Here is a 22,820-nt window from a genome sequence, read left to right as displayed (position 1 = left end):
TCTCTCTCTCTCTCTCTCTCTCTCTCTCTCTCTCTCTCTCTCTCTCTCAGACAGGGTCTCACTATGCAGTCTTGGCAGGCCTGGAACTCACTAGATAGACCAGATTGGCCTTGAACTCAGTTGAACTACTTCAACTTCCCAAGTGCCGGGGTTAAAGGTGGGTGCTATTACCCTGGCTAGTCTGGAATTCTTGATTGTAATAGTAATTAATTATTTTCTCAGCTGGTACACGCCTGTTGCTACACTGGAGGCTGGAGCAAGATCACTTGAGCCTGGCAGTCTGAGAGCAGCTTGGGCAATGTGAGACAATATCTTTTAAAAAAATTATTTTCTTCTTATTTTTGTTAGTCGTATCCCAGCAACACTCATAGCTGACGTTTTCCAGCCACTCCTTGACTGCTCCCTTTCGCCTCTGGAAACAAGAGTTAGGGTGTAGCTGTCTCTGATGGTGTCACAAAGGTGTTCGATGACCTGAAAGCATGTTCCTCCTCAGGTAGGAGGAAACCAGGAAGCTCTGAAGGTGGTGATCTTCTGCCAGAGTGAGGACAAGAAGGACATCACCCTGGAGGAGGCCAAGGAGATCCTGGCAGGTGTGAGGTGAACACAGCGCACATCCTCCGCACCACCCTTGTGGCTGTGCTTCCGACATGGTTCTCCATGAGGTACCCTAGTAGACCAAAGAGTGCAAAAAGGCAAGAAGGGGAACCTGGTGCTTATTTTCTGAGCCCCGAGAGTGCACCTCTTCAAAGTGGTCTCTGCAGTTTCAAGGACACGTTAAAGAAGAGGCTGACCAGGATCAAGCTGGGTGTGTGTGTGTGTGTGTGTGTGTGTGTGTGTGTGTGTGTGTGTGTGTGTTTGTGTGTGTGTATTTGTCCCGCTGGAGCTGGAGGGAAAACAATTGTGACCTTCCTCATCTCTTGCCTTGGGGCACCTGGCAGCCTCAGCCGCGCCTTAAGAAGCTGCAGGTTGTCCACTTACTGGCAGACAACAGGCGCTGAGGGATTCCAGCAGGAGAGTGCAGTAGTTCATCTGAGCTGATAGACAGCCCCCAACAGCACCTCTGCCCTGCCTCCCTTCTTCCTTTAGTCCTGGCAGTTCTAGCATTCCCAAAGTGCAGTTCTAAAATGTTAATTATTTTATGTGCATGGATATTTCACCTGAATGTGTATCAGTGGTGTCCTGAGAGGCTGGAAGAGAAAGTGAGACCCTGGGCACTGTAGTAAGCCTCCCTGGTAGAGCTGGGACTTAGAGCCAGGGAGCAGTCAGTGCTCTTAACTGCTGAGTCATCTCTGCAGCCCCACAAATTACTTTTGATCTTGTGACTCTTGAGTTAAAACAGATTAAACCTCCACCCCCACCCGCCCTTGCCAGACATCCAGTTTGAGAGGATCACAGTTAGACACTTCTTACTTAGTTCCACACTGCCTACTTCTAATCCCAGTAGTGAGTCTGTTTAGTTCTGTGGCAAATGGAATGCCGTGAAAATGACCCTTCCTGGCACCAACAGGTCTCCCTTCCTCTTCCCTTGGTGTGGGTTCTTATGGAAGCAGGACCAATAAGAGACCTCCAATTAAAAGAAAAGTCAGGGGCTAGAGAGATAGCTAAGTAGTTTGGAGCACTTCATGCTCTGGGGGAGGATCTGGATTCGGTTAACAGCACCCACATCCTAGCTCTAGTTCCGGGGTATTGGATCCCCTCTTCTGACTTCCACGGGCATACACGTCCTGCACACATGTACAGGCAGGTAAAAGAAGAAGAGGAGGAAGAGGAAGAAGGAAGTCAAAGGGCTGGTGAGACAACACAGTGGGTAAAGGCACTTGCCAGTCCGATATCCTGAGTTCAATACCTGACACCACATAGTAGAAAGAGAGTCCCACAGGTTGCCCTCTGACCTTCATATGGAGGCCATGGTACACACGGACACACACATACAGACACACAGAAACATGTGTGTGCACGTGCGCGCGCACACACACACTGAAATAAAATGCCCCCTTATTAAAAAGTCATAATAAAAATGTTTGTTAGCAGGAATAAGTTTTAATAAGGTCATATGCTCTATTCATTAACGCTATGTAAAATCAATTCACATTTTTGTCCTGTTTGTTAAACAGCAAAATCTCCTTCCAGTCAACTCTGCATGCAGACACAGTTCACTTTAGTATGTAAAGTAATTACAAAAACTTTGAGTGTGCTCAGCTGAATTATTTTTAGGTTCATGCAAAATATTTTGTTAATGTAATTTTCAAAATATTTAATGCCACTAATGCCAATTCCACCTGCCCTCTCCTTTCACACTGTTAAGTGTTTTCTTAAAACAAACCTCTTGGCCAACGCAAATAATCCCAATCAAACCAAATTAGACTGAATTAAAGATGCCCATGTTTAATAGATGACAATACTCTCGGATGGCCCTGGGAAAACATGCAGAGGGAAGAGAGAGAAGGGGATAGCACAGGAAACCCGGAGACCACGTGCTCATTCTCTAGGGCAGTTTAAATAGCCTATGGGAGTGGTCCGACCTTCCCTGGAGAGGGATCCTCGTTTCTCAGAGGTGGAGTTTGGACTGAAGCAACTCCCAGGGGAGGGAGCTTATGCCAGGAGCTGGGGTGGAGCCCCCAGTTAAATATACTATACTTTTTGTATAAAGGGGTGTCAGGGAGCTGAGGTGATACTTCCGACCAAACACATACATCCTGGGAACTCACAGGCTGTACTGCCAATGTGAACCGAGACTCGAGCTCTAGAGGCTCCTGGGTACTTTTTAGTTCATTCATAAACCTCACGCAACTGAAGTCACATCCAGCATATATGTCCACTCACATCTGCAGAACTCTAGCTACTTGATGTTAGCCAAGTGACACCTCTCCTGCACGCGCATGCACGCACGCACGCCCTCAGGACCAAGGTGGATCCCAGTGTAGAAGGAAAACAAATCTTTGTGTTCATTTGTTTTCAAACACACACGACTAAAACACACTTAATAAAAACTCAGAGAAATTGGGGTTCAGCCTGAAGACCCTAAAAGCAAAGCAGCAAACCACTGGCTATTACCTCCACCTCAGTACAAAATGGAGATCCAGCCTCCAGGAATCTCAGAATGAGACTGTCTGAGAACTCTTTCCTCCCATTTTATAACCCTCTCTAGTTCCGGGATTAAATGCATGCACCACTGGGATTAAAGGCATGCACCGCCCGGTTTATATTCCTCTCCAGTGCTAGGAGTAAATGCATGCACCACTGGGATTAAAGGCATGCACCGCCCGGTTTCTATGGCAACTAGTGTGGCTACTGGGACTAAAGGTGCGTGTCACCACTGCATGGCTGTAAGGCTGACCAGTGGGGCTGTTTTACTGATCCCAGGCAGGCTTTATTTATCATACAATTGAAATGCCACTATGCAAGGCTATTTCTCTGAAAATAACCCTTTGTACACATTGAGTTCCCTCTTCTTCCTTGTTTTCATCTTTCTTTAGGGTTTTTTTTTTTTTGGGGTGGTGGTTCTAGAAAATTAACTACATTAATAGTCATACAAATATGGCTTTATTTTTTATTACATTATGTGTGTGTGTGTGTGTGTGTGTGTGTGTGTATGTGTGCACGCGCGCCATAGCGCTCATGGAGGTCAGGGGACAGTTCTCAGGAGTCTGTCCTTCCTATGGTTGGGTGTTAAGACCGAGTCATCTCACTGGTCCTTAGACACGCCCTTTGTTTAAGGCTTCCTTCTCCTCTTCCTCCCCCTATTTGATTCTTCGTGCTTGTGTGCAGTGTATGTACTTGTTAATATGGTGTGTGTGTGTGTGTGTCTGTGTGTCTGTGTGAGTGTGAACACGCATGTGGAAAACAGATATTGGGTATGTTTCCTTGATCACGCTCTATTTTTAAGACATTTTCTCACTGGACCTTCAGCTCATTGATTTAGCGAGGCCAACTGGTCGAGGGGCTTCAGGTAGCTGCTGGCTCGGCACTCCGAGTACAGGCCCTTGTGTCCATGCCTTCTGAGTCAGAGCTGGGGATCTCAACTTGGCTCCTCGCACTTAACGCAGAAGGCACTTTACCAACTGAGCCATCTCTCTAGCTCCTTTTTCTCTTATTCTTGAACCTACATGTCTGTGTCTTTCCCTATAATTGAATGAAGGTTCACTGAGTGCCTATTGTATGTCAGACACTGAGCTAAGATCTCAAAGTCCTTTTAAGGAACCAGTGAAGACAGGTAGTGACAAGTATTTCTTTTTTTTTTTAAAGATTTATTTATTTATTATATACACCATGTTCTGCCTGTATCTGTACCTGCATAACAGAAGATCTCATTGTAGTTGGCTATGAGCTACCATGTGGGTGCTGGGAATTGAACTCAGAACCTCTGGAAGAGCAGCCAGTGCTCTTAACCTCTGAGCCTTCTCTCAGCCCGAGAAATCTTTTCTATAAAGGATATTTAGGTTTTATTTTAGGTTTTGAGGGCTGTCAGTCTCCATGGTGACCGCTTAGTTCTGTGAAACAGCCACAGACAATATGTAAATAAATGAGCCTGGCCCTGCTCCAATAAAACTTGATTCCAAAATCCAGCAGTAGAGGCTGATGGAGGAGATCACTGGGAATCTAGAACCAACAAGAGTACAGTGTAGATAGTGCAGGACACTGGTGGACAGCATGACCAGTGAGCTCCACCAGGAAGGACCCGCTTGCTACTCAAGTGCAGCACCGTGAACAGCAGGGACCCACTTCTGAGGCTTCTGCTTGTCTGAGTCCAGAAGAAAGGAAGTATTTTTATTTATTTGATTTAAAATGGTTCATTTATTGGGGCTGGAGAGATGGCTCAGCCATTAACAGCACTGACCGTGTTGGTTCTGGGAGCCGCATAACTATTGAGGACAAGACCACCAAAGTTAGAGGGGCAAAGGCAACATTATTCTCTCACCACGGGGTACCGGGACTTCTAATTAGTTAAGGCCACGAGCAGGTCAGGTTCTGGCGCTGTGACTCCGAACAGAGAGAGCGGCCTCTTTTTAAAGCAAAAGCCACAAGTGGTGGTGGTGGTGGTGGGGTCAAGGGTGATATAAGAAAGAATTTTTACAATTTGAGGTTAAATTGGGTGACAGTACATTCCAGGAATTTACAGCTTGTGATAACATTTCACAGCTAGTAGTCCAATTTGTGATACCAAGGTGTTTGTACACGCTTAACAGGGGGTTACTAGAAGCTTGTTTACACAAGTCTGGTTATCTTAACCCAGCTCTTGACACAGCTGGGGTCTTGTTTTAATTTTTTTAACCAACTGTTCTGGTAACTGCAGAGAATATGGGACAAGGGTCATGTAACAGAAGAAGCAGGGTAGGTGGCTAATGTTTTGAATTACTGTGGACTCCAAAGCTGCGCTTCCAGAGGTCCTAAATTCAATTCCCAGCAACCACATGGTGGCTCACAACCATCTGTAATGAGATCTGGTGTCCCCTTCTGGTGTGCAGGGATACATGCAGCAGGCAGAGCATTGTATGCATAATAAAATAAATGAATAAATAAAAATTTAAAAGTGATTTATTTATTCATTTTTGAGACAGGGTCTCACTATGTAGCTCTGGCTGGCCTGGAACTCTCTGTGTATATACAGATTATCTGCCTCTGCCGTTGAATGCTGGGCTGAAAGGTGGTTCCACCCCACCAGCAAGGAGAGGTCCCCCTTTATTAAACACAGATTTTTTTCTCATACAATAAAGCTGCGTGTCATTTCTGCTTCATCTGTTCCTCCCAGTTCCTCCCGACCTCCTCTCCCGTGTGGATCCACTCCCTTTCTGTCTCTCATTAGAAAAGAGCAGGCATCTAGGAGATAGCAACAAAACAAAATATAATAACATAAATCAGAATCTATCATATTGAAGTTGGACAAGGCAACCCAACAGAAAAGTAAAAGAGCCCCAACAGAGGCACAAGGATCAGAGACCCCCACATTTACACATACAGGAGCCCCATAAAAGCAGTAACTGAAAGCTACAGTATGTGCAGAGGACCTGGTACAGCCCTGTGCATGCTGCTTCTGTCCCGTGAGGTCAGATGGACTCTGCTCATTTGTGTTAGAGGGCCCTGTCCTTCAGGTGTCTTCCATCCGTCTGTCTTACCGCTCCTACTCCTCTCCCGAAAATCCCTCCCTGAGCACCAAGGGGAGGGATGTGATGGAGGGATCTCATTTAGAGTTGTGGTTCCAAGGTCTCTTTCTGTGTAATGTGTGGCAGTGGGTTTCTGTGTTTGTTCCCATCTGCTGCAGGAGGGAGCCTCTCTAATGATGGCTGATAAGGCACCGATCTATGGGTATAGCAGAATATCATTAGGAGTCATCTTACTGTTTGTTTTAGAGCAGCAGTATTTAGTTTTACCCCAAGTGTCTGGGTTATCTAGTCTCTGATTCCTGGTCACACAGCAGTGTCAGGTACGGGTTCCATCTCACGAAGTGGGCCTTAGGTCAACTCAGTAATGGGTTGGTTACTCCCTCGAGGTTTGTGCCATCATTGCCCTAGCACATGTTTACAGGTAGAAAAGATTGTAGGGCAGAGGTTTCATTGATGGGTTAGTGTTGACTTTTCTCTTTTGGCGTCCTGCAGAGTACCTTTCTGTGTCAAAGACTATACTACGGAGGCATTTTTCTCAACCGAGGCTCCTTCTCTCAGATATCTCTGGCTTGTGTCAAGTTGACATAAAACTAGCCAGAACAGAAGCCAAATGCATCTTTTCCAATTTCCCTGTTCTGTGACTGAGCATCCTTTGTCATCTAGCATGACAAAGTTCAGCTCCCAGCTCTTAGACTAACACACCTCCATGATGCTTCAGCTTTGAGTGAAAACAAATTCCTCCCTTCCCCAGTATATGGGCTGCCTCAGCCACCTGCTTCCTCTTTGAGCTGTATATATCTCCATATATGCATGTATGAGTATATGTGTATATTTATATATGTGCGAATATATACACATACACACGTCTATATGTATATATGCATATATAATGCACACATGTATGTAAATATATGTGTGTGTATATATTTATATACATACTTATATGTATATACACATACATATATGTAACCACTGACACAATCAGTCTAGCAGGTACATGCCTGAAAGTGCCATCATGAAACTCCATACTTAGTACAGTTAATAAAAGCTCCTTCAATTGAACTGCCTACTGTGTGTTCTGTTTTTCTGACCTGGCTCTGACTGACAGAGAGGTAATGACCAGACAAGGGTTAGGCTGTCTGGAGGCGGCAGGGAAAGGAGATTTAGGGTTGGATCTGTTTCCCAGATTTTATTTGTTAGTTTGTTTGTTTGGTTTTTCGAGACAGAGTTTCTCTGTGTAACAGTCCTGGCTGTCCTGGAACTCGCTTTGTAGACCAGGCTGGCCTCAAACTCACAGAGATCTGCCTGCCTCTGCCTCCTGAGTGCTAGGCTGTATCCCAGTTTTATTTGAGATACCTACTGTACTTATCATAGCCTTCTACTTCCTGTCTTCTTGACCTTCTTCACAAAGCTTATCAGAGTAATTCTTTTTTTTTTTCCTTGCTCTTTGATACAGGGCTTCTCTGTAGCTATGGAGCCTGTCCTGGAACTAGCTCTTGTAGACCAGGCTGGCCTCGAACTCACAGAGATCTGCCTGCCTCTGCCTCCTGAGTGCTGGGATTAAAGGTGTGCACCACCACCGCCCGGCCCTTGTCAGAGTAATTCTAAAAGTCACGTAGAACATGCCTGTCTTGGTCACTGTTGATTGCTGTGGAGAGTGACCCTGACCAAGGGAAATCTTATGAAAGAAAACGTTGAACTGGAAGTTGGCTTACAGTTTCCGTGGTTTACTCTGTTATCATCATGGCAAGGAGCATGGGGGGCACATAGACAGGCCCTGGAGCAGTAGCTGAAAACTACATCCTGACCCATAGGGAGGCAGGGAGAGAGAGGGGGAGGGAGAGGGGAGGGGAGGGGAGGGGAGAGAAAGGGGAGGAAGGGAGGGAGGGAGGGAGAGGGAGAGGAGAGGGAGAGGAGAGGAGAGGAGAGAGAGAGAGAGAGAGAGAGAGAGAGAGGGAGAGAGAGCGCTCATGGGGGGCATTCTTATTCAGGCCACCACTATGCCTTCTTAGAACCTTCTGAAATCCCATCTTACCTAGAATAAGAGCTACCTGTGCCTGCTTAGCTTTCCTCCTTTGTTTACTCCAGTGGGGCTAACATGTGGGTTATGACTCCTCCTGGGAATCCAATGATCCTTTTACAGGGGTCTCATATCAGCCCACAATATCAGATATTTATATTATGATTCATAACAGCAGCAAAGTTACAATTGTGAAGTAATAGTGAAATAATTTTACGGTTGGGGTCACAGCAGCATGAGGAACTGCATTAAAGATGACAACAGAAGGAAGGCTGGGAGCCACTGGCCACTGGCTTACTCCATCAGCATTGACCCGCTTGTCATTCCTTGACTCACTCAGGTGATACCTGCCTGGGGTCTCTGTCTTGTGGGGTGCTTTGTCCCCAGATTTTCATCTATTGTTTTCATGATGGGCTCTGCTTTGGGGCCATCTGAGACACTGTACCATTGCCACCACTTGGTTCTTTTTTCTGGTTTGTGTTCTGTACCAAGATTTTTTTTTTTTTTGGGCCACCAACCAAATCATGAAATAGGGACTTCTTATTAGTTCTGAATGCTCAGCCTAGCTTAGGATAATTTATGGCTAGCTTTTTTTAACTTAAATTAACCTGTTTCTCTTTATATACCTTGTGCCTCGGGCCTTTTTACTTTTCTGTCTTCTGTATATCTTACTTTAGGCCTTCTCAAGCCCGCTGGTGGCTGCCTAGCTTCTGGCCCTGAGCGTCTCCCTTATTCTCTCCGTCTCTTTCTTCTCTCTGGAGCTGAGAGCTACCCCCTATTTATTTTCTCTGTCTGCCAGCCCTACCTATCCTTTCTATGGGCTATTCAGCTTTTTATTAGATGAATCAGGTGCCTTAGGCAGGCAAGGTGAAACAGATGTGGCACATCTTTATATAAGGAAACAATTCTATATATTAATTATATAATTAAATGATCCTTATGTCATTAAACAAATGCAGCATAAGCAGAAGTAACACACCTTTTCAGAGTTAATATTCCACAGCCTAAACAAATGTAACACATCTTTGCCTAGCTAAACAATAGTCCACAACAGTGTTCTTCATTGCATTATCTATCGCTCTCTGAACTTGTATCTTCTTATCTCAACCCAAAGGTCGAGGACAGTGTTGTCATGCTCATTTCTATTCTTTTCACTCTAGCGTCCAACACAGTCTGCCATCTCTTTCCTTGTTTTTAGAGACAGGGCTTTTCTGTGTAGCCCTGGCTGTCTTAGGACTCATTCTGTAGACCAGGCTAGCCTCAAACTCAAGGAACCTCCTGAGTGCTGGGATTCAAAGCATGGGCCACTACACCTGGTTAGGTGTAGCGCAACACCTGCCTGCCCTACATGCCACATGCTATGGTATAGTTCGCGAGTCGGGCAAGGGACTGGAGATTAAAATACACACACACACACACACACACACACACACTCACGCACACACACACTCACGCACGCACACGTGGGTAGTGCCGAGAATGCCCCTCTATTGTGTTCCAGAGCAGCTTATATCAAGTCGCCTTGACTAATGGCCACGCCCTCTCAGCTGCAAGCCCACCAGAAACCACTGCCCTGCCTTCAGGCACTCCCAAGGGTCTTATGCTCAGGGCAGCTGCAAAACAAGTTGTTTGCTCAGAGCAGCTGCAAGCATAGGAAAACAAGTTGTTTACTCCAGCAGGCGGTGGGGGGGTTCACAGGAAATTCAGGGTCTGGGGGTTCACAGTCCACAACAATTAGAGTCAGGGGTCTTTTGAGGATTATTGACTGAAGAATATATAAACAGTGCTTTACCATTTCAAAGTGTTGGATAGCAAATATTATTTGTATATTATATATATATTACTTTATTATTTTTATGATTCTGTTTCTGAGATTTCTCCTCCTAAATGCCCTGCTCCATCTTCCCTCTTTATTTTTCATGGTAGTTGATATCTGTTCCTCTAAAGAATTTTGTTTCTCTCTCCCCCACAGGAAGTTATCCCCTCCCTCAAGTTTTCTGCTTTCTCCTTTGGGGTCCCCTTGGGCCGCAGAAAGACTCACATTTCACTGCGCTTGTTTATTCTTTGCCTCCTTTTCCTGGATGGAAACAGAGGTAAGACTCCTCCTACCCTGTATCTTCAGTGGCTACAACAGTGGCTGATGCAGCTGTATTTGGTAAGAGTTGCATGAAGGGAGTTGCAGATTCATGGCAACCTCCAGCCTTTACACTTCTTTCAGTGCATGTGAGTCAGTGGGACTGGAAGGCAGTTCCACAGCTGGGCCTGATGCTGCATGCTTGTAATTCCAACACAGGAGGCTGAGATGGGAACAGTGTGAGTTCAAGGCTAGTCTGGGCTACGTGGTGAGCTCCATGGTGTGCCACCCAACAGAAAGACTGTTCCACATACATAGCTCATGGTGTTTGTGGAGAAGATTGAGAGAGTAAAATGAAAGATCTCGTGAAACCATGATACAGATAAAGCCCACCCCATATTAAGATGAAGGTTCTTCCTTCCATAGACAAAGATGGATCCTGACTAGTTGTATATAGACCAAATTGTCAGTTAAGACTTTTTTTTTTGTTAATTAGTCTTTTTATTGTTTTTTTTTTTTAAATTGAAATTGAAGGTCCCTTACTGGCCCTGTTTTCATGAGTGGCTGAGAACAAGGGGAAGGGGAGGGCAACCAGCTGGCAAGGGAGGATCATTTCCACATTTCATTTACACACAGAACTAATCAGACAAGCACAGAGTCACTATTGTGGTTATAGTTGGCAGCATGGGGTGGGGGATAAGGAGTAGGGTGTCGTTAAAAAAAATAGGTCAGGGTCCCCCCAAACTGGGTGCCTGGGAAGGGACTTGGTCTGCTTCAACCCAAGAGGAATCAGAAGATCAAAAGCAGTTTGGGAAGGCCAGAACCAACCGTCACGGTGGAGGGAGAAGGATGGTCCAGGGGGTGGGGGGGGACATTTGGCAACTGGGGTGAAGGGATTACCCTCCCCCTGCTGGGATCCCCCCAGCCCCTCAGGTCTGGCAGGAAAGGGGCAGCCTGCAACACCCATGAGCAGGTCTGGGGCTGCTAGATGCTCCAGGCAGGGGGCTGGAGGCGGCTCACAAAGGCTTGCACTCCAGGGAGATGACGGCACTGCCACCTAGTTTCTCTGCCAGGGTGCAGCAGTCCTTGACCTCCTCGTAGCAGTTTGCTTGTAATTCATGCTTGGTTCCTGTCAGCTTCTTCTTGATGGCATCCTTGGAGCTGGTGTAGATCATTTTGCTCTTCAGCGGTGCACTCTCAGGGGCCCAGAAGATGAACACCAGGTCCTCCTTCTTGCTCTCCTTGGTCCCCAAGGTGCATCATAGAGAGCGTAGCGGAAGTCCTTGTCTGGCAGCATCTTGACAAAGGTGGTGTAGAGATCACCCACAGTCTGCCCCACATCTCCTACCAGGATCTCCTTGCCCTCCTCCAGGATGATGTTCTTCTTGTCCTCACTCAGGCAGAAGAGCACCGCCTTCTTGCATTTCTTCACTTCTTCTGGCATTGAAGACTTGCGCACTTTCATCTCATTGAACACCTTGATGACACCATCAGAGACAGCCACTCCAGAGGCCATGTTTCCGGAAGCGAAAGGGAGACAGGGAGAGCTACAGAAGAACTAAGCCGCCTCAGCTGCTACCGGGATCCGACTGAACCATCAGTTAAGACTTCTAGGGGCCAGGCAGATGGTTTAGTGTTTAAGAGTACTTATTGCTCTTCCAGAGGACCTGAGTTCAGTTCCCCAAAACCACTTCTGGTGTTCCACAATCACCTGTAACTCCAGTTCTAGGGAATCCACTACCACTTCTGGACTTGACAGGCTCCTGCACAGATGTGCACAAACACAAGCACACAAGGATATGCATAAAAATTAAAAAATAATCTGAACAAGACTTGTCAACTTTTCAGGATAGATTTCACAGAAGACTGATGAGCATCCTCAGGTCCCAGGTTCAGCTTTCTGTAGCATTTGGTAAATCTAGTACACTTTAGACTGTCCTCACTAGGAGCAAGTCCACATGTTTGTGAGGAAATCTATACATGGAAAGTCCCTGATCATGTTAGTTATAGGTACCAGCCCAGGAGGTACAGGTTTGTTATCCAACGCCTGGTGGAACTTCCCCCTTCCCAGCACCCATGCAAGCCCAGGTCCCCACCCAGCTGCCTGGATGGGTACCTGGTCCTGTCAGAGAGGAAGCCTGATCAGAGCACTCACTGAAGGGCTCACTTACCTCAGTTGGCAAGATGGTGCCTGAAGCATTCTTTTGCTCTGGGACCCTGAACCCCTCAGCTCTTTCCTCTTGGAACTTAGAGAAACATGTAATACAGGATTCGATCTTTCTGACCGCCATTTTGACCCTTTGATCTTCCACTGAGCCGTTGAGAAAGCGAGAGGCTGTTGTGTCCCCAGCCCAAATTAGGTACTAAATATCACTAAGTAAGTACCCAGTCATGTGGTCATGCACTTCCTAATAACGCTTCAGTCAACTATGGGCTGTGTCTGTGCTGGTGGCCACAGACGACTATGAAGTTGCTAGACAATTTCTTTCTTCTAGTCATAACTCACATGGTTATGTGGCTGGTGGAAGCAGGCCAGCTGCCCTGTCATTTCATGAGGGCCAGAGCACATTACTATGTATGGCATACAGAACACGGCAACATAGTAATAAAAATGATGACAATAATAATGACTAGCCATTGCTTTGTATATTATACTCTGCTTTTAAATAATTTTTAGACATTTTTGTTACCTCAATTCTATTAAAACAGTCACAGATACTTTTGGTAACACAAAGAGTCACATTTTTATTTTTTGGTTTTTCAAGATAGGGTTCTGCTGTAGCTTTGGAGCCTGTCCTAGGACTAGCACTTATAGATCAGGCTGACCTCGAACTCACAGAGATCTGCTTGCCTCTGCCCCCCCCCACAAGTGCTGGGATTAAAGGAGTGCGCCCACCACCACCCGGTTTCAGAGACACATTTTAAAATAGAAATTCAAATAGACCTCAAAAAAAAAATGCAAGTACACTAATTGCCAGGTGCTTGAGAAAATGCACGTGAGGGTTGGCACACAGTCACTTTCTGTTGCTGTGAGAAAACTCCATGCCAAGGCCATGTATTGAAGATTTTATGTGGACTTATCCAGACAGTTAAGAGTCTACCATGACAGGGAATCATGGCTGCAAGTATCAGGCATGGTGTCAGAAACAGGAAGCTGAGGCCTGGCTCAAGCAGGAAGCCGATCACTAACTGGGAATGGAGCTGGGGTTTTGAAACCGCAAAGCCCGCCCTCCGCTGATGTACTTCCTCTGTGAAGCTGCACCTCTCAAACAGCCCCACTAATAGCGACCAAGTGTTCAAATGCTGAGGCCTCGTGGGGCATCTCATTGCAACCACTTTACCATCCCTTCCTGCTGCTAACAGAACGTGGTCTCAGAAAGCATGCTTCCACACCCTTCTCCTTCTTTAGACTGCAGCTCAGCCAGGGTACAACAGGCTCCTCACCTCAGATTCATCAGAGCGAGTGTTTTACTACAGGGTTGTTCTTAGACGCTGCTGGATTAGTGAGTCATCATTTCTAGCTGCAGGCTTTTGCTCGATTCCCAGCCTAATTGGGTCATTTTTAATTCATAACAAGCTCTTGCTTTAATCAGAGCAAATCTGCTCGGGCTCGATTCAGTGAAAGAAGTTCAAATTAAAGCCTGTTGAGACCCCTGCTGCCACCTGCCACATCCTGGCCGTTGTATAAACTAAATCAGTTGAGGGAAGGCATTTACTGAAGTTCCAAACAACCCCTAGGGCAGCAATCTACCCCAGGATGTCCCCTGATAGGTAGGTGTGTCAGAACATTCACTGTGCCTTTGGAGAAATGGCAATGGCCTGGCGACAGTCTCCATGTCTACTGTAGAGGGCTGGGTCAATAAATAACAGACTAGCCACACATGGGACAGCATAGTCCAGAGGGAGAAGGGGGGCAGTTCTCTGTGTGCCAATAAAGAACAGTTGCCAAAATAATCACTAAGAAGAAAGGGCCCCAGAGAGAAGAAAACCCAGGTTCGGTTCCCAGCAGCCACACGGTGGTTCACAACCATCTGCAGCTCTCTCTGTTCCAGGAGAACTGATGCCCTCTTTTGACCTGCACATATATCAGGCGCACACACGTGATGTACATGAATATACATGAATATACATTCAGGCAAAACTCTCAATACATAAATAAATATAATTGTAAAAGAAGAGAAGAAAAGCAAGGGCCTAGAGAAGAAAAAGAGTCCAGACAGTATCTATGGAGGCTACTCTGTGTCCTGCACATGAAAGGCTGACCAGCTGGCAGGTCATGCATGGCTGTCTGTGTGGGCTTACAAAGTCCTGGTGAGCTGGCTTCCTCCAAGCCAGGTGTCCAGGTGGAGAGGCAATAGGGAACTAGGTTTTTTTTTTTTCTTGCAACAAAAAAGCAACCGTTTGAGCCACTTCTTTAAGGCTTTAGCACTCTCCTTTGCTCTTAGGCGTAGGTCTGAAGTCTTTATTGCAATGTGTTGGTGCTTGTAATAGAGCCTCCACCCCTCTTCCTGCTTCCTCTCTGTCCCTCCACACTTTCCTTGGTCATCTTCACTCAGTTCCTCTGAGCCCATCTCCTTCCTATTTCAAGGCCTTTGCCGATGCTCTTTCCCTGCCTGGAGTGCCCCTCCCCACGGCTGTATTCTTGCTAAACTCTCAGTGTTAGGCCCAAGTTAACTTTTCCCCAAAAAGAAACTCCACAGAACCGGATTCCTATGTAAAGCACAAGAGGGTTTTTAATATTTGAACTCAAGTTTGGGCTATGCCTCTACCACACCAACGCAGTGGGTGAGGGAAGTGCAGCCCCAAGCTTGGGGAAGGGGCAAACCTTTAAAGGAGAAACCCCATAATCAGGGGAGTTCATGTCTTGTAATCTTGGGATTGGGTACGGAGGGAATAGGGTAGGGTAGTTTCTGAAACCACTGGTCAGTTTTTAGGCATGAAAACCTAACAAAGAGCCATTAATAATGGACAAGGTGTCTTCAAAAGCAGGATGCCTCCTAGGAACACCTGGACCTTGTTAAATTTTATGGCCCCGCTCCCTAGCTCCTTAGTTGGCTATTTTCAGGGTATCCGTTCAAATTCCGCTATGGCAGCACATTTCTGGAGCTGAGATCAGCCCCTGCTCATTATGTGACATAAGATGACGCCTCCTCTTTAAGATGGAGTCTGCAAAGTCAGGTCCTCACAGCAGCCGTGCACTTTAGAGGCTCCTATATTGGGCAGAGATTTCCAAAACGGTCCTCTGATACTTGTGGTGTGGTGGGCACCTCTGGCTTCACTTTCAGAAGAAGGGCGTGTGTACAGGAGGCGTGTGTACAGGAGGCGTGTGTACAGGAGGCGTACGAAGGCTGTGTGCGTGCCCTCTAGAGGCCCCTTGCAGGGAACACTTGCAGGAGGTGGGGGACAGGAGGAGAAAGGGACAGGGAGAGACTGGGGCAGGCAGAGCACAGAGGGAACTAATAAGGGAGCCAGGAGAGATGAGAGGGTGCGGGTGCCTAACAGGTCCTCAGAGATGATTGCAATGAACGGTCCTGGGCACTGATCGTGACCTGCTGCCGGAGGACCTTCCTCCCCTTCAGCCAATAGCTGCAGAAATTCCAGCCCACTGGGGCATGGTCTATTTATTTTTAAAAATGAGCGGCAAGCCTCAGCTCGCTCTCTTGGTTCCAGTGCTTGGTTCCGGCTCCTGCTCCAGTGACTAGGCTTCTTTCCTAACGGTTGGCGTTTTGTGAGTTTTACCCCTCAAAATAAATACCCCTTTAAATCCTAAGTGGTGTGGGATTGTTTCGCGCGTTAGTGACCAGCCATTAGTGTCTAGGCTTAGTACTCTCAGATTCACTTAAAAGTCGTATTATTAATTCTGTGGCCTTAAAATTTATTTTTTTACAGAAATTTGTTTCCTATTTTGGGGAGGATCAAGGAAAATTAATTTTCCATTCACTTTGTTCAAGACCATGTTACTCTGAGTTTTTGTTTGTTCATTTTTTAAACAAAATCTTGTTATATTAGCCCAGACTGAAGTGATTCCTCTTTCTCTGTTGCTTATTGTTGACTTTTTTTTTGTTTTGAGACAGTGTCTTACTATGTAGCCAAGGCTGGCCTCAAACTAGAGATTCTCTTGCCTCAGCCCACTGAAGCAAGGATTGCAGGCATGCATCTCCACACTTGACTTTACATTTAAAAGGCCTCTAAGGAGCCAGCCCTTGCCATAGAAGCAATGACGTAATGCTGCCACGACTAAGGAGTGATGATGTAATGCTTAAACATGTGTTTAAGCACTTCAGGCTGGTTTTGTTTGTTTGAGACAGGGTTTCTCTGTGTAGCCCTGACTGTCCTGGAACTCACTCTAGACCAGGCTGACCCTGAACTCAGAGATCCACCTGCCTCTGCCTTCCCAGTGCTGGGATTAATGGTATGTGCCACTATGCCTGACCCTCAGGCTGTTCTTAATATTCCACATTTCACATTGATATTGCTGTTTAAGTATCAACCACAAGGTTAAGATCCAGACTTCACATCAGTTTCCACAGCCCAAAGGAGCCGTCTGCCATCCTTTCTGCCTCCTGTATCTCCCTTGAGAGTCCAACACCATTTCTTTCTTCATTTAAGTTAATAGCTCAGGAAGCATTTTCCAGGTCTTTCCATGTGAAGCAGCTTCGCCCCAGAACTCCATAGGTTTGTCGAAGTGGAAGCTTATATAATTTGAGAGAAAGAATACAAAATTACAAATATAAAAAGTCATAAAAACCACAAGTTAAAAAGCTGATAAATAAACTGGGTGATTGTGGCACACACCTTTAATTCCAGTACTTGGAGGCAGAGGCAGGCAGATCTCTGGGAGTTTGGGGCCCCAGCCTGGTCTTCAGAGCAAGCTCCAGGACAGCAGGGACTGTTGCACAGAGAAACCCTGTCTTAAAAAAACATAAAACAAACAAAACTCCACAACCTGATAAATAGCCTGGCCAGAACAATACATGTTTTATTGATTACCTGACACATACAGTTTTGTTTACCGTGCACTTCTGACTATATTCCCATTGATTACCTCCTCATATACAATGATTGTGTGATATTTTCTATGTAACAAATAAAAAGCAACTTTTGTATTTCATTATTCATTGTCAGCAATGTTGTGAATGTTTTAAGGTTGTTAATATTTATCATCTATTAAATATCTAGTAATTTTTATATAAGCTTTCAATTTTTAGGGTGTTTCAAGTGTTTGGACTTTGTGGTATGTGATGGGGTATATCTGCAGGAATATGTGCATGTGTCAGGGCAGGGCATAATTATGAGATGTATGCATGTGGGCATGTTATATATGGTGGGGTATATGTCTCATGTTTCTATGTATATCTGTGTGTGCGGTGTGTGGTGAGGTATTTCTGTGCTATGTATATGATGTGGTGTACCTGTCTATGCCTCTGTGTTGTATCTTCATGGTGTTTGTGTGTATTGTCTGTGGTGGTGTGTATCCATGGTGTATGAGTATGTTAGAGTGTATATGTATGTGGTGTGGTATAATTTTATAGTGATAGTATGTGTGTGTATATGTGCGGTATACTGTATGATACATGTGTATGTTATGTGGTAGTGTGTTTTCTATGGTTGGTGTGTGTGTGCACGTGTGTGTAGTAGTGGGGTATATCTGTGAACTATCTGTGGGGTGAGGTATACTTGCATGTCATATGGGTAGTGTGTACACGCGTGTCTGCAGCCCAGGGTTAGTACTCTTCCCAGGGCTCAGGAGGGTTCTGTCGCTAGAGGCGGATGGGTAGTGTGTACACGCGTGTCTGCAGCCCAGGGTTAGAACTCTTCCCAGGGTTCAGGAGGGCTCTGTCGCTAGAGGCGGAGCTGCAAAGCTGAGACCAACTCGCTGTGAGCCCAGCTCCACTCCGCCAATGGCTTGTGTCACTTCGCACTGGTTTTGTTTCTCTCACTCTTGTTCCAGTTGCGTGCATACCTGTTTCCACGCGTTCCAGTTGCGTGCATACCTGTTTCCACGCGTTCCAGTTGCGTGCATACCTGTTTCCACGCGTTCCAGTTGCGTGCATACCTGTTTCCACGCTACCTTCTCCTGGCTGCAGTGAGAGCTCCCGAGAACAGGGAACTGGTCCTCATGGTGCAGCCTAGGAGAGGGGATCAATGTATTGTCATTCATTGCCGAATGGGTCAATGGATGTTAAATAATATTTAGCGTCAATCTCTGGAGCTTGTTAGAATTAGAATTTATGAATGTTGATTTTCTATAAAAACCAACTTAATTAATCTCAGCTGCGTATCCTGTAATGTTACAAACACTAATTGTGGTTGATAGGATGCTTTACTGAAGCAGGAGCTTGTATCTGATAGTACAGGAGGTTAACTGGGAGTTTTGAAACAATAAAGCCACGTATTCTTTAGTTTCCATGAGCTTTGGGTCTTTGATATAACAGCCCTCAAATGTCCTTGCTCACTGAGCCTCCCAAACAATAGAAAAGCCATTGATGTTATCACGTTTCCAAATCATCTTCTTTTCATTTTTGGCTTCAGATATTTTTACTTCGCTTCCATAAACACATGATTAAAATTACTAAAAGGCAGTGCCATCATCTGTCCTGCCCCAGTGGTTCGTAGCTCAGCACGAGATAGATACGGAGCACCTCGTAGGTCTCTTGGCTTGCTGCGAAGTGTCAGCAGAAGACTCCAGGAAGTTCATCCTTGTATCTCTCCACTGCATTGTCTCATGTGAACCCGAAGACACAGCCGACTTCTTAATTCAGACATTCTGCAGGGCCAGTTCATTCTTTCAGCTCACACAACATCAGCAGCTCTTGTGGCGGGTGGGAAGATGTTCCCAATCCCCACGCTCTTTCCTGGGGTCGTGACTGTCCAACAGCAGCTGTGTGAGGTGGGCCTCTGAATGGGGATAAGATGCTGTTGCCTGGACACCAAGATAGCCCCTGAGTGAGACAGCTGGGCATCCGTTCTCAGCCCATCTACTGCTTGGGAGCCGTGAGTTCTGAGTTCACTAGTAAGCAGATGGGAATGGAAGCTCTCGTTACTGCAACATCACTCAGTTCTCCTTCCAAGTTTTACTTCAAAAACTATGCAGAGGTCTATCACCGAGTCTTACAATGTTCTGCCAGCTTGGACGCCCTGCCCTAGAGATACTGATGACAAATCAAGAGTCACCTGACTTGGAAGATCACGCAATCAACATTAAAGTTGCTCAGCTTCGCAGCAACAGTGTCAGTAGGTGTCTGTGTTTGGGGTCCCGAAGGGTTTTACATCTCAGGAGAGCTGGGTTTTTACATCCAGGTGCCATAGGAAGGCTTGGAAGGGGGGGGGCAGTGTCTTGTTACGGTTTCTTTTCATGGCAAAGAGTCACCATTATAGGAAAGGTGGGCAGGAGGACCATGGGGTGAGTTTTCCAGAAGATTAATGGTGGAGAGAATCCTTAGAAACAGAAATTGAACAGCCACTTCTGTGTCCCCAGAGGAATGTCCCATCCCTGGCTGGAAAACCGTGCATTTTGAATCAGGTACAAAGCTGAGCTCTTCGGAGGGCCACAGCACAAGTCATAGAAAACATGGGTGAGACCCGAGTGTCCAGGCTATACTTCTGTAGCTTCCACACTTAGAAATGGTAGTATTAAAAATTACACATATATTCATATCTATGAATTTACTCAAGTGCAATTAGTTTATAAAGCCCCAGCAACTCCAGCCAAAACCAAACTATGAGCAATGCACAGAGGAAAAGGAGTTCTGAGCTCTGGAATGTTCCAGCACATACTTTCTGATTAGCAGCTTGCTGTGTGGACCTGTTTATCCAGGACGTTCAGGCGTGGCAGCTGGATGACCAACATGATGCTCATAGGCAACTAGGAAGAACAAGGCTCCTCATAATCACCCTCAGCAAGCAATCATCACCCTTTTATGAAGTTAAACTGAAATGAAAATATTTGGTGGTTTGATGATTCATTTTCCATTTAGAAAATATTTTCAGTGCCTTCAATGATTTAGCTTAATATTTTCAGTTTATCCCATTCATTTTAATTATTAAATTTAGCAAATATTTTCGGCTGTCAATTTAGCTAAATGTTTTATTTAGCAAATATTTATCGAGTCTAATAGATGCCAATAATATATTGGCAGCTGGAGAATTTGAAATTAATTCTAACCTAATTAGCTTATTGCGGGAAGGTGTGTATAAAATCAGTAGAGATGAGCCAACCCTTGGCCCCTTTTCGGTAGACTAAAACTGTATCCTTCCAGCACGTCAGACTTCAGGCAAGGCTCAGTTTCGTCTCCTGGAAAATGAAAACACTCGTGTTGCTCACAGTCTTGCTTCAGGACTCTAGGAGACAGTCATGCAGCAAGCACGCAGGAAACTGCTATTCTTATCGCAATTGTTTCTCTCCTTCCACCCAGGCACCCGCGACAGTGCCAGCATAGAGAAACAGACACGCGAATGCTGCCGGGTCAACAAAAGAATTGGCAAACAGCTGAAAATAACACCCATCTTAATGATCCGTCCCATTGGTGGACGGAAGGCAGGACATGGTCGGCAGGCTATGCTCATATAGTTCCATTTGCACTGTGCAATGCATTCTCTTGCACGTCTCTTTAGCATGGTTCTTTCTCTCCTACTGTCCAAAGGAGCCATAAATCTCCCTGTCAGAGAGCTTCTGCCTATTTCAATGTTTCCCCATCTCTTTTATTAGCAGAGTCTTTGGGGTGTGAATTTGTGAGCTCTTTATAAATTATACAACATACTTCCAGGAAATCAGAAGGTTTCCTCGAAACTTAATGATCTAGTTGAAAAGTCATTTTACGTCTTGGAAGGTTCCCGAGGGCAGTGGGAGATCAGGGCTTCAGAGTCTCATTGAGAACGGAGTCATGAGGTCTGCAGAAGATACATCATGTACGGGTTAGTGGCATGGGCTGAACGGTCCCTTCTTCCCCTTTCCCAGGTGAATGGCTCAAGTCCCAGGCCTCCGAGGTCTTCCCTAGGATCTCTTTGTGTTTGCTCCCCTCTCCCCACCTCTGTCTCTGAATACATCCTCAAAGGACATCACTCTGGGGACATGGAAGAGAGGAAATGGCACCTGACACTGTGGGCCTTGTGACACGGCACAGTCGGATCCTGTTGGTACACATAACCCGAACTGGGATGCATTCCTTTTCCCTTTACTTTTGTTTTCTGAGACAGAGTGAGTGAGCCCTCACTCTGGGCTCACATTCCCAATCCTCCTGCCTCATCCTCAGCCCCCCCTGTGCTGGTACTACAGGTGTGGAGCACTACACTTGCTTTAATGTGCTCTTCACTGACTTAGATCCCATTCCTTGCTCTTAAACACTAAGTTGAGAGTGTGGGTTATCACAACTTGAAAACTTAATGAGGCCTAGGAAGTGGAGAACAGGCTCATCAATGACCCACTTGCTTGCATGGAGCAGTCTTGAGTTGCTTGAGGAACTATGCACTTGAGTTCACCTTCACAATAAGTACCTGTCCTTTATCAGACTTGCTTTTCTGTGAGAAAAACACACACGCCATTCTCTGGGTTCCCCTGGCCCTTTAACTGATACTGCTGTTGGCCACCCTTTATCCCGTGGCAAACTCGAGCCCAGCTACGAGATCGCATCCACAGTGGAAGAGAACTGGGAATTTGTTTTGTTCTTTTCGAGCTGTTTTTCATTCTCCCCACGCCCACTCCTGCCCACACAGTCAAGGCTCTTGTCTCTCACTAACACAGAGTTCTGCCTACAGTGTACTTGCTGGTTAATTTACACGGCTCTGATTCATCCAGCCAGTCATATGCTTCCGACAGGTGGCTCCCCTTGGGCAGTCACCTGCAGATGCTCCTCTGTAATAGCGCCTCTGTTTCACAGCCACGCCGTGCATCACCCTTGTTTCCTGGGCAGATGTGACAGATAGAATCCCAGTTGCTTGTCGTACCTTAAAGGTATTTGTAGCCAGGCCTTCTCCCACGCTAGTGGGTTTTGGAGGTTTTGTTGGGCGGGGGGAGTTTTTTGTTGTTGTTGTTTTCTGTAGCAATATTTTATTTTTCTAATCTTCACATTCTTTCAGATAGTCTGTGGACCCTGTGTTGTTCTCTTCTCATCTGCCTTGTAAACAGTAATGCGTTGCTCTGGTAATGGACTAGTCCAACGTGATTCCTGTGGAGCCCTGCATGTTGCAGACGAACCTGTGGACGCTGCGGCACCTGGTACCGGAAGTGGACAGACTTGGTCCGGCACACATTAGGGCGGATCCTCCTGCTGCACTCTGTCTCGCTCTTCTCCTTCTTCCTCCCCACAGCCTTGGCCCCTCAGAAACTCAGGACTCTTACATTTCTCCACCTCCCGTGAGGAGGAACAGCTTGTCCCAGGTGCTCGCTGCTTCAGCGTTTTCAGCCTGCCTCCCTCGTTAGCCGCCAGTCAGCCATTCTTCCGCTGTGTGCCCACCTGCCTCCAGGCACAGTTGGTGGGACTAGGAAAGGACAGCTGATCCCATCTGTCAGTCAGACTCCTCCTGATTCATCTGAAAACTGCAAGTGCCTATTGGATTCCCAGCTCTCGCCCTTCCTCCAGCACTTAGTAGGGCTGGTAGGTTCTGTTCCTATTGGATTCCCAGCTCT

General features: G+C 46.1%; 1 pseudogene; it reads right to left on the bottom strand.

Moving 5' to 3' along the window:
• Positions 1-10,892: 10,892 nt before the first annotated feature.
• On the bottom strand, positions 10,893-11,801 carry LOC101981463 (annotated as a pseudogene).
• Between the last annotated feature and the right edge of the window lie 11,019 nt (positions 11,802-22,820).

The sequence above is a fragment of the Microtus ochrogaster genome, chromosome 19 (assembly GCF_000317375.1).
Source record: "Microtus ochrogaster isolate Prairie Vole_2 chromosome 19, MicOch1.0, whole genome shotgun sequence".
In the NCBI taxonomy this organism is placed as follows: domain Eukaryota; kingdom Metazoa; phylum Chordata; class Mammalia; order Rodentia; family Cricetidae; genus Microtus; species Microtus ochrogaster.
The sequence above is the reverse complement of the archived record's forward strand: the minus strand, read 5'-3'. Positions and strand labels throughout refer to the sequence as shown.